Source organism: Ctenocephalides felis, unplaced genomic scaffold, assembly GCF_003426905.1.
Source record: "Ctenocephalides felis isolate EL2017-DRISC unplaced genomic scaffold, ASM342690v1 CF-g0.4_SCAFFOLD_01770, whole genome shotgun sequence".
Taxonomy (NCBI): Eukaryota; Metazoa; Arthropoda; class Insecta; order Siphonaptera; family Pulicidae; genus Ctenocephalides; species Ctenocephalides felis.
The window spans coordinates 1-9,256 of NW_020537924.1; the positions used below are offsets into that span (position 1 = coordinate 1).

Below are 9,256 nucleotides of genomic sequence, written 5' to 3' on the forward strand. Positions count from 1 at the left end.
AGTACTTCATTTTATTACTAATAATTATAAATCTTTATAAATCATTCATCATATTGACATTTTTGTTATCGGTTGTATAAAGCATGTCTCGGTAGTATAGTGGTCAGTATCCCCGCTGTCACGCGGGAGACCGGGGTTCGATTCCCCGCGGGGAGTACTTCATTTATTACTAATAATTATAAATCTTTATAAATCATCATCATATTGACATTTTTGTTATCGGTTGTATAAAAGCATGTCCTCGGTAGTATAGTGGTCAGTATCCCCGCCTGTCACGCGGGAGACCGGGGTTCGATTCCCCGCCGGGGAATTACTTCATTTTATTACTAATAATTATAAATCTTTATAAATCATTCATCATATTGACATTTTTGTTATCGGTTGTATAAAAGCATGTCCTCGGTAGTATAGTGGTCAGTATCCCCGCCTGTCACGCGGGAGACCGGGGTTCGATTCCCCGCCGGGGAGTACTTATTTTATTACTAATAATTATAAATCTTTATAAATCATCATCATATTGACATTTTGTTATCGGTTGTATAAAAGCATGTCCTCGGTAGTATAGTGGTCAGTATCCCCGCCTGTCACGCGGGAGACCGGGGTTCGATTCCCCGCCGGGGAGTACTTCATTTTATTACTAATAATTATAAATCTTATAAATCATTCATCATATTGACATTTTTGTTATCGGTTGTATAAAAGCATGTCCTCGGTAGTATAGTGGTCAGTATCCCCGCCTGTCACGCGGGAGACCGGGGTTCGATTCCCCGCCGGGGAGTGTTTTATTTTATTACTAATAATTATATAAATGTTTATAAATCATTCCTCATATTGATATTTTTGTTGTCGCTTTTACAAAACTGTCCCCGCCGGGGTGTACTGTCCCCGATGGCTTGTACAAATGCTGTCCTCGGTAGTATAGTGGTCAGTATCCCCGTCTGTCACGCGGGAGACCGGGGTTTGATTCCCCGCCGGGGAGTACTTCATTTTATTACTAATAATTAAAAATCTTTATAAATCATTCATCATATTGACATTTTTGTTATCGGTTGTATAAAAGCATGTCCTCGGTAGTATAGTGGTCAGTATCCCCGCCTGTCACGCGGGAAACCGGGGTTCGATTCCCCGCCGGGGAGTACTTCATTTTATTACTAATAATTATAAATCTTTATAAATCATTCATCATATTAAATAAATAAATAAATGATTAACGATAATAGTTTCGAACTCAATTTTCCGCACAAACAAAACAGAAAAACGGTTGGACGCAAGTAGTTCGATTCCCCGCCGGGGAGTACTTCATTTTATTACTAATAATTATAAATCTTTATAAATCTTTCATCATATTGACATTTTTGTTATCGGTTGTATAAAAGCATGTCCTCGGTAGTATAGTGGTCAGTATCCCCGCCTGTCACGCGGGAGACCGGGGTTCGATTCCCCGCCGGGGAGTGTTTTATTTTATTACTAATAATTATATAAATGTTTATAAATCATTCCTCATATTGATATTTTGTTGTCGCTTTTACAAAACTGTCCCCGCCGGGGTGTACTGTCCCCGATGGTTGTACAAATGCTGTCCTCGGTAGTATAGTGGTCAGTATCCCCGCCTGTCACGCGGGAGACCGGGGTTTGATTCCCCGCCGGGGAGTACTTCATTTTATTACTAATAATTATAAATCTTTATAAATCATTCATCATATTGACATTTTTGTTATCGGTTGTATAAAAGCATGTCCTCGGTAGTATAGTGGTCAGTACCCCGCCTGTCACGGGGAGACCGGGGTTCGATTCCCGCCGGGGAGTACTTCATTTTATTACTAATAATTATAAATCTTTATAAATCATTCATCAATTGACATTTTTGTTATCGGTTGTATAAAAGCATGTCCTCGGTAGTATAGTGGTCAGTATCCCCGCCTGTCACGCGGGAGACCGGGGTTCGATTCCCCGCCGGGGAGTACTTCATTTTATTACTAATAATTATAAATCTTTATAAATCATTCATCATATTGACATTTTGTTATCGGTTGTATAAAAGCATGTCCTCGGTAGTATAGTGGTCAGTATCCCCGCCTGTCACGCGGGAGACGGGGTTCGATTCCCCGCGGGGGGTTTTATTTTATACTAATAATTATATAAATGTTTATAAATCATCTCATATTGATATTTTTGTTGTCGCTTTTACAAAAATGTCCCCGCCGGGGTGTACTGTCCGATGGGTTGTATAAATGCTGTCCTCGGTAGTATAGTGGTCAGTATCCCGCCTGTCACGCGGGAGACCGGGGTTCGATTCCCCGCCGGGGAGTACTTCATTTTATTACTAATAATTAAAAATCTTTATAAATCATTCATCATATTGACATTTTTGTTATCGGTTGTATAGAAGCATGTCCTCGGTAGTATAGTGGTCAGTATCCCCGCCTGTCACGCGGGAGACCGGGGTTCGATTCCCCGCCGGGGTGTACTTCATTTTATTACTAATAATTATAAATCTTTATAAATCATTCATCATATTGACATTTTTGTTATCGGTTGTATAAAAGCATGTCCTCGGTAGTATAGTGGTCAGTACCCCGCCTGTCACGCGGGAGACCGGGGTTCGATTCCCCGCCGGGGTGTACTTCATTATATTACTAATAATTATAAATCTTTATAAATCATTCATCATATTGACATTTTTGTTATCGGTTGTATAAGAGCATGTCCTCGGTAGTATAGTGGTCAGTATCCCCGCCTGTCACGCGGGAGACCGGGGTTCGATTCCCCGCCGGGGAGTACTTTATTTTATTACTAATAATTATAAATCTTTATAAATCATTCATCATATTGACATTTTTGTTATCGGTTGTATAAAAGCATGTCCTCGGTAGTATAGTGGTCAGTATCCCCGCCTGTCACGCGGGAGACCGGGGTTCGATTCCCCGCCGGGGAGTACTTCATTTTATTACTAATAATTATAAATCTTTATAAATCATTCATCATATTGACATTTTTGTTATCGGTTGTATAAAAGCATGTCCTCGGTAGTATAGTGGTCAGTATCCCCGCCTGTCACGCGGGAGACCGGGGTTCGATTCCCCGCCGGGGAGTACTTCATTTTATTACTAATAATTATAAATCTTTATAAATCATTCATCATATTGACATTTTTGTTATCGGTTGTATAAAAGCATGTCCTCGGTAGTATAGTGGTCAGTATCCCCGCCTGTCACGCGGGAGACCGGGGTTCGATTCCCCGCCGGGGAGTGTTTTATTTTATTACTAATAATTATATAAATGTTTATAAATCATTCCTCATATTGATATTTTTGTTGTCGCTTTTACAAAACTGTCCCCGCCGGGGTGTACTGTCCCCGATGGCTTGTACATAAATAAATTGTATAAAAATAAATGATTAACGATAATAGTTTCGAACTCAATTTTCCGCACAAACAAAACAGAAAAACGGTTGGACGCAAGTAGTTCGATTCCCCGCCGGGGAGTACTTCATTTTATTACTAATAATTATAAATCTTTATAAATCTTTCATCATATTGACATTTTTGTTATCGGTTGTATAAAAGCATGTCCTCGGTAGTATAGTGGTCAGTATCCCCGCCTGTCACGCGGGAGACCGGGGTTCGATTCCCCGCCGGGGAGTACTTCATTTTATTACTAATAATTATAAATTTTTATAAATCATTCGTCATATTAAATAAATAAATAAATGATTAACGATAATAGTTTCGAACTCAATTTTCCGCACAAACAAAACAGAAAAACGGTTGGACGCAAGTAGTTCGATTCCCCGCCGGGGAGTACTTCATTTTATTACTAATAATTATAAATCTTTATAAATCTTTCATCATATTGACATTTTTGTTATCGGTTGTATAAAAGCATGTCCTCGGTAGTATAGTGGTCAGTATCCCGCCTGTCACGCGGGAGACCGGGGTTCGATTCCCCGCCGGGGAGTGTTTTATTTTATTACTAATAATTATATAAATGTTTATAAATCATTCTCATATTGATATTTTTGTTGTCGCTTTTACAAAACTGTCCCCGCCGGGGTGTACTGTCCCCGATGGCTTGTACAAATGCTGTCCTCGGTAGTATAGTGTCAGTATCCCCGCCTGTCACGCGGGAGACCGGGGTTTGATTCCCCGCCGGGGAGTCTTCATTTTATACTAATAATTATAAATCTTTATAAATCATTCATCATATTGACATTTTTGTTATCGGTTGTATAAAAGCATGTCCTCGGTAGTATAGTGGTCAGTACCGCCTCACGCGGGAGACCGGGTTCGATTCCCCGCCGGGTGTACTTCATTTTATTACTAATAATTATAAATCTTTATAAATCATTCATCATATTGACATTTTTGTTATCGGTTTATAAGAGCATGTCCTCGGTAGTATAGTGGTCAGTATCCCCGCCTGTCCGCGGGAGACCGGGGTTCGATTCCCCGCCGGGGAGTACTTTATTTTATTACTAATAATTATAAATCTTTATAAATCATTCATCATATTGACATTTTTGTTATCGTTTGTATAAACGCATGTCCTCGGTAGTTATAGTGGTCAGTATCCCCGCTGTCACGCGGGAGACCGGGGTTCGATTCCCCGCCGGGTGTACTCATTTTATTACTAATAATTATAAATCTTTATAAATCATTCATCATATGGACATTTTTGTTATCGGTTGTATAAAAGCATGTCCTCGGTAGTAGTGGTCAGTATCCCCGCCTGTCACGCGGGAGACCGGGGTTTCGATTCCCCGCCGGGGGAGTACTTTATTTATTACTAATAATTATAAATCTTTATAAATCATTCATCATATTGACATTTTTGTTATCGGTTGTATAAGAGCATGTCCTCGGTAGTATAGTGGTCAGTATCCCGCCTGTCACGCGGGAGACCGGGGTTCGATTCCCCGCCGGGGAGTACTTCATTTTATTACTAATAATTATAAATCTTTATAAATCATTCATCATATTGACATTTTTGTTATCGGTTGTATAAAAGCATGTCCTCGGTAGTATAGTGGTCAGTATCCCCGCCTGTCACGCGGGAGACCGGGGTTCGATTCCTTGCCGGGGAGTACTTCATTTTATTACTAATAATTATAAATCTTTATAAATCATTCATCATATTGACATTTTTGTTATCGTTGTATAAAAGCATGTCCTCGGTAGTATAGTGGTCAGTATCCCCGCCTGTCACGCGGGAGACCGGGGTTCGATTCCCCGCCGGGAGTACTTCATTTTATTACTAATAATTATAAATCTTTATAAATTTTTCATCATATTGACATCTTTGTTGTCGCTTTTACAAAACTGTCCCCGCCGGGGTGTACTGTCCCCGATGGCTTGTACAAATGCTGTCCTCGGTAGTATAGTGGTCAGTATCCCCGTCTGTCACGCGGGAGACCGGGGTTTGATTCCCCGCCGGGGAGTACTTCATTTTATTACTAATAATTAAAAATCTTTATAAATCATTCATCATATTGACATTTTTGTTATCGGTTGTATAGAAGCATGTCCTCGGTAGTATAGTGGTCAGTACCCCGCCTGTCACGCGGGAGACCGGGGTTCGATTCCCCGCCGGGGTGTACTTCATTTTATTACTAATAATTATAAATCTTTATAAATCATTCATCATATGACATTTTTGTTATCGGTTGTATAAAAGCATGTCCTCGGTAGTATAGTGGTCAGTATCCCCGCCTGTCACGCGGAGACCGGGGTTCGATTCCCCGCCGGGGAGTACTTCATTTTATTACTAATAATTATAAATCTTTATAAATCATTCATCATATTGACATTTTTGTTATCGGTTGTATAAGAGCATGTCCTCGGTAGTATAGTGGTCAGTATCCCCGCCTGTCACGCGGGAGACCGGGGTTCGATTCCCCGCCGGGGAGTACTTATTTTTATTACTAATAATTATAAATCTTTATAAATCATTCCTCATATTGACATTTTTGTTATCGGTTGTATAAAGCATGTCCTCGGTAGTATAGTGGTCAGTTCCCCCGCCTGTCACGCGGGAGACCGGGTTCGATTCCCCGCCGGGGAGTACTTTTTTATTACTAATAATTATAAATCATTCATCATTGACATTTTTGTTATCGTTGTATAAAGCATGTCCTCGGTAGTATAGTGGTCAGTATCCCCGCCTGTCACGCGGGAGACCGGGGTTCGATTCCCCGCCGGGGAGTACTTCATTTTATTACTAATAATTATAAATCTTTATAAATCTTTCATCATATTGACATTTTTGTTGTCGCTTTTACAAAACTGTCCCCGCCGGGTGTACTGTCCCCGATGGCTTGTACAAATGCTGTCCTCGGTATATAGGGTCAGTATCCCCGTCGTCCCACGGGGAGACCGGGGTTTGATTCCCCGCCGGGGAGTACTTCATTTATTACTAATAATTAAAATCTTTATAAATCATTCATCATATTGACATTTTTGTTATCGGTTGTATAGAAGCATGTCCTCGGTAGTATAGTGGTCAGTACCCCCCGCCTGTCACGCGGGAGACCGGGGTTCGATTCCCCGCCGGGGTGTACTTCATTTTATTACTAATAATTATAAATCTTTATAAATCATTCATCATATTACATTTTTGTTTCGGTTGTATAAAGAGCATGTCCTTCGGTAGTAATGTGGTCAGTATCCCCGCCTGTCACGCGGGAGACCGGGGTTTGATTCCCCGCCGGGGAGTACTTCATTTTATTACTAATAATTATAAATCTTTATAAATCATTCATCATATGGACATTTTTGTTATCGGTTGTATAAAAGCATGTCCTCGGTAGTATAGTGGTCAGTACCCCGCCTGTCACGCGGGAGACCGGGGTTCGATTCCCCGCCGGGGTGTACTTCATTATATTACTAATAATTATAAATCTTTATAAATCATTCATCATATTGACATTTTTGTTATCGGTTGTATAAAAGCATGTCTTCGGTAGTATAGTGGTCAGTATCCCCGCCTGTCGCGCGGGAGACCGGGATTCGATTCCCCGCCGGGGAGTACTTCATTTTATTACTAATAATTATAAATCTTTATAAATCTTTCATCATATTGACAGTTTTGTTATCGGTTGTATAAAAGCATGTCCTCGGTAGTATAGTGGTCAGTATCCCCGCCTGTCACGCGGGAGACCGGGGTTCGATTCCCCGCCGGGGAGTGTTTTATTTTATTACTAATAATTGATATTTTTGTTGTCGCTTTTACAAAACTGTCCCCGCCGGGGTGTACTGTCCCCGATGGCTTGTACATAAATAAATTGTATAAAAATAAATGATTAACGATAATAGTTTCGAACTCAATTTTCCGCACAAACAAAACAGAAAAACGGTTGGACGCAAGTAGTTCGATTCCCCGCCGGGGAGTACTTCATTTTATTACTAATAATTATAAATCTTTATAAATCTTTCATCATATTGACATTTTTGTTATCGGTTGTATAAACATGTCCTCGGTAGTATAGTGGTCAGTATCCCCGCCTGTCACGCTGGAGACCGGGGTTCGATTCCCCGCCGGGGAGTACTTCATTTTATTACTAATAATTATAATCTTTATAAATCATTCATTATATTTGACATTTTTGTTATCGGTTGTATAAAAGCATGTCCTCGGTAGTATAGTGGTCAGTATCCCCGCCTGTCACGCGGGAGACCGGGGTTCGATTCCCCGCCGGGGAGTACTTCATTTTATTACTAATAATTATAAATCTTTATAAATCATTCATCATATTAAATAAATAAATAAATGATTAACGATAATAGTTTCGAACTCAATTTTTCGCACAAACAAAACAGAAAAACGGTTGGACGCAAGTAGTTCGATTCCCCGCCGGGGAGTACTTCATTTTATTACTAATAATTATAAATCTTTATAAATCATTCATTATATTGACATTTTTGTTATCGGTTGTATAAAAGCATGTCCTCGGTAGTATAGTGGTCAGTATCCCCGCCTCTCACGCGGGAAACCGGGGTTTGATTCCCCGCCGGGGAGTACTTCATTTTATTACTAATAATTATAAATCTTTATAAATCATTCATCATATTAAATAAATAAATAAATGATTAACGATAATAGTTTCGAACTCAATTTTCCGCACAAACAAAACAGAAAAACGGTTGGACGCAAGTAGTTCGATTCCCCGCCGGGGAGTACTTCATTTTATTACTAATAATTATAAATCTTTATAAATCTTTCATCATATTGACATTTTTGTATCGGTTGTATAAAAGCATGTCCTCGGTAATATAGTGGTCATTATCCCCGCCTGTCACGCGGGAGACCGGGGTTCGATTCCCCGCCGGGAGTGTTTTATTTTATTACTAATAATTATATAAATGTTTATAAATCATTCCTCATATTGATATTTTTGTTGTCGCTTTTACAAAACTGTCCCCTCCGGGGTGTACTGTCCCCGATGGGTTGTACAAATGCTGTCCTCGGTAGTATAGTGGTCATACCCCCGCCTGTCACGCGGGAGACCGGGTTCGATTCCCCGCCGGGAGTACTTCATTTTATTACTAATAATTATAAATCTTTATAAATCATTCATCATATTGACATTTTTGTTATCGGTTTGTATAAGAGCATGTCCTCGGTAGTATAGTGGTCAGTATCCCCGCCTGTCACGCGGGAGACCGGGGTTCGATTCCCCGCCGGGGAGTACTTTTATTTTATTACTAATAATTATAATCTTTATAAATCATTCATCATATTGACATTTTTGTTATCGGTTGTATAAAAGCATGTCCTCGGTAGTATAGTGGTCAGTATCCCCGCCTGTCACGCAGGAGACCGGGGTTCGATTCCTTGCCGGGGAGTACTTCATTTTATTACTAATAATTATAAATCTTTATAAATCATTCATCATATTGACATTTTTGTTATCGTTGTATAAAAGCATGTCCTCGGTAGTATAGTGGTCAGTATCCCCGCCTGTCACGCGGGAGACCGGGGTTGATTCCCCGCCGGGGAGTACTTCATTTTATTACTAATAATTATAAATCTTTATAAATCTTTCATCATATTGACATTTTTGTTATCGGTTGTATAAAAGCATGTCCTCGGTAGTATAGTGGTCAGTATCCCCGCCTGTCATGCGGTAGACCGGGGTTCGTTTCCCCGCCGGGCAGTGTTTTATTTTATTACTAATAATTATATAAATGTTTATAATCATTCCATATTGATATTTTTGTTGTCGCTTTTACAAAACTGTCCCCGCCGGGTGTACTGTCCC

General features: G+C 40.0%; 37 non-coding genes across 37 annotated transcripts; all 37 read left to right on the top strand.

Moving 5' to 3' along the window:
* The first annotated feature begins 238 nt into the window (after window positions 1-238).
* Window positions 239-310, top strand: Trnad-guc. The gene has a single exon. It is a non-coding gene; the product is annotated as a tRNA-Asp (tRNA).
* An 86-nt stretch (window positions 311-396) lies between these two features.
* Window positions 397-468, top strand: Trnad-guc. The gene has a single exon. It is a non-coding gene; the product is annotated as a tRNA-Asp (tRNA).
* Window positions 469-550: 82 nt separating this feature from the next.
* Window positions 551-622, top strand: Trnad-guc. Its single transcript has one exon. It is a non-coding gene; the product is annotated as a tRNA-Asp (tRNA).
* Window positions 623-706: 84 nt separating this feature from the next.
* Window positions 707-778, top strand: Trnad-guc. The gene has a single exon. It is a non-coding gene; the product is annotated as a tRNA-Asp (tRNA).
* Window positions 779-907: 129 nt separating this feature from the next.
* On the top strand, window positions 908-979 carry Trnad-guc. The gene has a single exon. It is a non-coding gene; the product is annotated as a tRNA-Asp (tRNA).
* An 85-nt stretch (window positions 980-1,064) lies between these two features.
* Window positions 1,065-1,136, top strand: Trnad-guc. The gene has a single exon. It is a non-coding gene; the product is annotated as a tRNA-Asp (tRNA).
* A 244-nt stretch (window positions 1,137-1,380) lies between these two features.
* Window positions 1,381-1,452, top strand: Trnad-guc. The gene has a single exon. It is a non-coding gene; the product is annotated as a tRNA-Asp (tRNA).
* A 127-nt stretch (window positions 1,453-1,579) lies between these two features.
* Window positions 1,580-1,651, top strand: Trnad-guc. The gene has a single exon. It is a non-coding gene; the product is annotated as a tRNA-Asp (tRNA).
* A 238-nt stretch (window positions 1,652-1,889) lies between these two features.
* Trnad-guc lies at window positions 1,890-1,961 on the top strand. The gene has a single exon. It is a non-coding gene; the product is annotated as a tRNA-Asp (tRNA).
* A 276-nt stretch (window positions 1,962-2,237) lies between these two features.
* Window positions 2,238-2,308, top strand: Trnad-guc. The gene has a single exon. It is a non-coding gene; the product is annotated as a tRNA-Asp (tRNA).
* Window positions 2,309-2,393: 85 nt separating this feature from the next.
* On the top strand, window positions 2,394-2,465 carry Trnad-guc. The gene has a single exon. It is a non-coding gene; the product is annotated as a tRNA-Asp (tRNA).
* An 85-nt stretch (window positions 2,466-2,550) lies between these two features.
* Trnad-guc lies at window positions 2,551-2,621 on the top strand. The gene has a single exon. It is a non-coding gene; the product is annotated as a tRNA-Asp (tRNA).
* An 85-nt stretch (window positions 2,622-2,706) lies between these two features.
* Trnad-guc lies at window positions 2,707-2,778 on the top strand. Its single transcript has one exon. It is a non-coding gene; the product is annotated as a tRNA-Asp (tRNA).
* An 85-nt stretch (window positions 2,779-2,863) lies between these two features.
* Trnad-guc lies at window positions 2,864-2,935 on the top strand. The gene has a single exon. It is a non-coding gene; the product is annotated as a tRNA-Asp (tRNA).
* Window positions 2,936-3,020: 85 nt separating this feature from the next.
* On the top strand, window positions 3,021-3,092 carry Trnad-guc. Its single transcript has one exon. It is a non-coding gene; the product is annotated as a tRNA-Asp (tRNA).
* An 85-nt stretch (window positions 3,093-3,177) lies between these two features.
* On the top strand, window positions 3,178-3,249 carry Trnad-guc. Its single transcript has one exon. It is a non-coding gene; the product is annotated as a tRNA-Asp (tRNA).
* Window positions 3,250-3,570: 321 nt separating this feature from the next.
* Trnad-guc lies at window positions 3,571-3,642 on the top strand. The gene has a single exon. It is a non-coding gene; the product is annotated as a tRNA-Asp (tRNA).
* Window positions 3,643-3,886: 244 nt separating this feature from the next.
* On the top strand, window positions 3,887-3,957 carry Trnad-guc. The gene has a single exon. It is a non-coding gene; the product is annotated as a tRNA-Asp (tRNA).
* An 898-nt stretch (window positions 3,958-4,855) lies between these two features.
* Trnad-guc lies at window positions 4,856-4,926 on the top strand. The gene has a single exon. It is a non-coding gene; the product is annotated as a tRNA-Asp (tRNA).
* An 85-nt stretch (window positions 4,927-5,011) lies between these two features.
* Trnad-guc lies at window positions 5,012-5,083 on the top strand. The gene has a single exon. It is a non-coding gene; the product is annotated as a tRNA-Asp (tRNA).
* Window positions 5,084-5,167: 84 nt separating this feature from the next.
* On the top strand, window positions 5,168-5,238 carry Trnad-guc. Its single transcript has one exon. It is a non-coding gene; the product is annotated as a tRNA-Asp (tRNA).
* Window positions 5,239-5,365: 127 nt separating this feature from the next.
* On the top strand, window positions 5,366-5,437 carry Trnad-guc. The gene has a single exon. It is a non-coding gene; the product is annotated as a tRNA-Asp (tRNA).
* An 85-nt stretch (window positions 5,438-5,522) lies between these two features.
* Window positions 5,523-5,593, top strand: Trnad-guc. The gene has a single exon. It is a non-coding gene; the product is annotated as a tRNA-Asp (tRNA).
* An 84-nt stretch (window positions 5,594-5,677) lies between these two features.
* On the top strand, window positions 5,678-5,748 carry Trnad-guc. The gene has a single exon. It is a non-coding gene; the product is annotated as a tRNA-Asp (tRNA).
* An 85-nt stretch (window positions 5,749-5,833) lies between these two features.
* On the top strand, window positions 5,834-5,905 carry Trnad-guc. Its single transcript has one exon. It is a non-coding gene; the product is annotated as a tRNA-Asp (tRNA).
* Window positions 5,906-5,989: 84 nt separating this feature from the next.
* Trnad-guc lies at window positions 5,990-6,060 on the top strand. Its single transcript has one exon. It is a non-coding gene; the product is annotated as a tRNA-Asp (tRNA).
* A 69-nt stretch (window positions 6,061-6,129) lies between these two features.
* On the top strand, window positions 6,130-6,201 carry Trnad-guc. The gene has a single exon. It is a non-coding gene; the product is annotated as a tRNA-Asp (tRNA).
* A 279-nt stretch (window positions 6,202-6,480) lies between these two features.
* On the top strand, window positions 6,481-6,553 carry Trnad-guc. Its single transcript has one exon. It is a non-coding gene; the product is annotated as a tRNA-Asp (tRNA).
* Window positions 6,554-6,795: 242 nt separating this feature from the next.
* On the top strand, window positions 6,796-6,866 carry Trnad-guc. The gene has a single exon. It is a non-coding gene; the product is annotated as a tRNA-Asp (tRNA).
* An 85-nt stretch (window positions 6,867-6,951) lies between these two features.
* Window positions 6,952-7,023, top strand: Trnad-guc. The gene has a single exon. It is a non-coding gene; the product is annotated as a tRNA-Asp (tRNA).
* Window positions 7,024-7,108: 85 nt separating this feature from the next.
* On the top strand, window positions 7,109-7,180 carry Trnad-guc. Its single transcript has one exon. It is a non-coding gene; the product is annotated as a tRNA-Asp (tRNA).
* A 288-nt stretch (window positions 7,181-7,468) lies between these two features.
* Window positions 7,469-7,540, top strand: Trnad-guc. The gene has a single exon. It is a non-coding gene; the product is annotated as a tRNA-Asp (tRNA).
* An 85-nt stretch (window positions 7,541-7,625) lies between these two features.
* On the top strand, window positions 7,626-7,697 carry Trnad-guc. Its single transcript has one exon. It is a non-coding gene; the product is annotated as a tRNA-Asp (tRNA).
* Window positions 7,698-7,941: 244 nt separating this feature from the next.
* Window positions 7,942-8,013, top strand: Trnae-cuc. Its single transcript has one exon. It is a non-coding gene; the product is annotated as a tRNA-Glu (tRNA).
* Window positions 8,014-8,611: 598 nt separating this feature from the next.
* On the top strand, window positions 8,612-8,683 carry Trnad-guc. Its single transcript has one exon. It is a non-coding gene; the product is annotated as a tRNA-Asp (tRNA).
* An 85-nt stretch (window positions 8,684-8,768) lies between these two features.
* Trnad-guc lies at window positions 8,769-8,840 on the top strand. The gene has a single exon. It is a non-coding gene; the product is annotated as a tRNA-Asp (tRNA).
* An 84-nt stretch (window positions 8,841-8,924) lies between these two features.
* Trnad-guc lies at window positions 8,925-8,995 on the top strand. The gene has a single exon. It is a non-coding gene; the product is annotated as a tRNA-Asp (tRNA).
* Window positions 8,996-9,256: the final 261 nt, after the last annotated feature.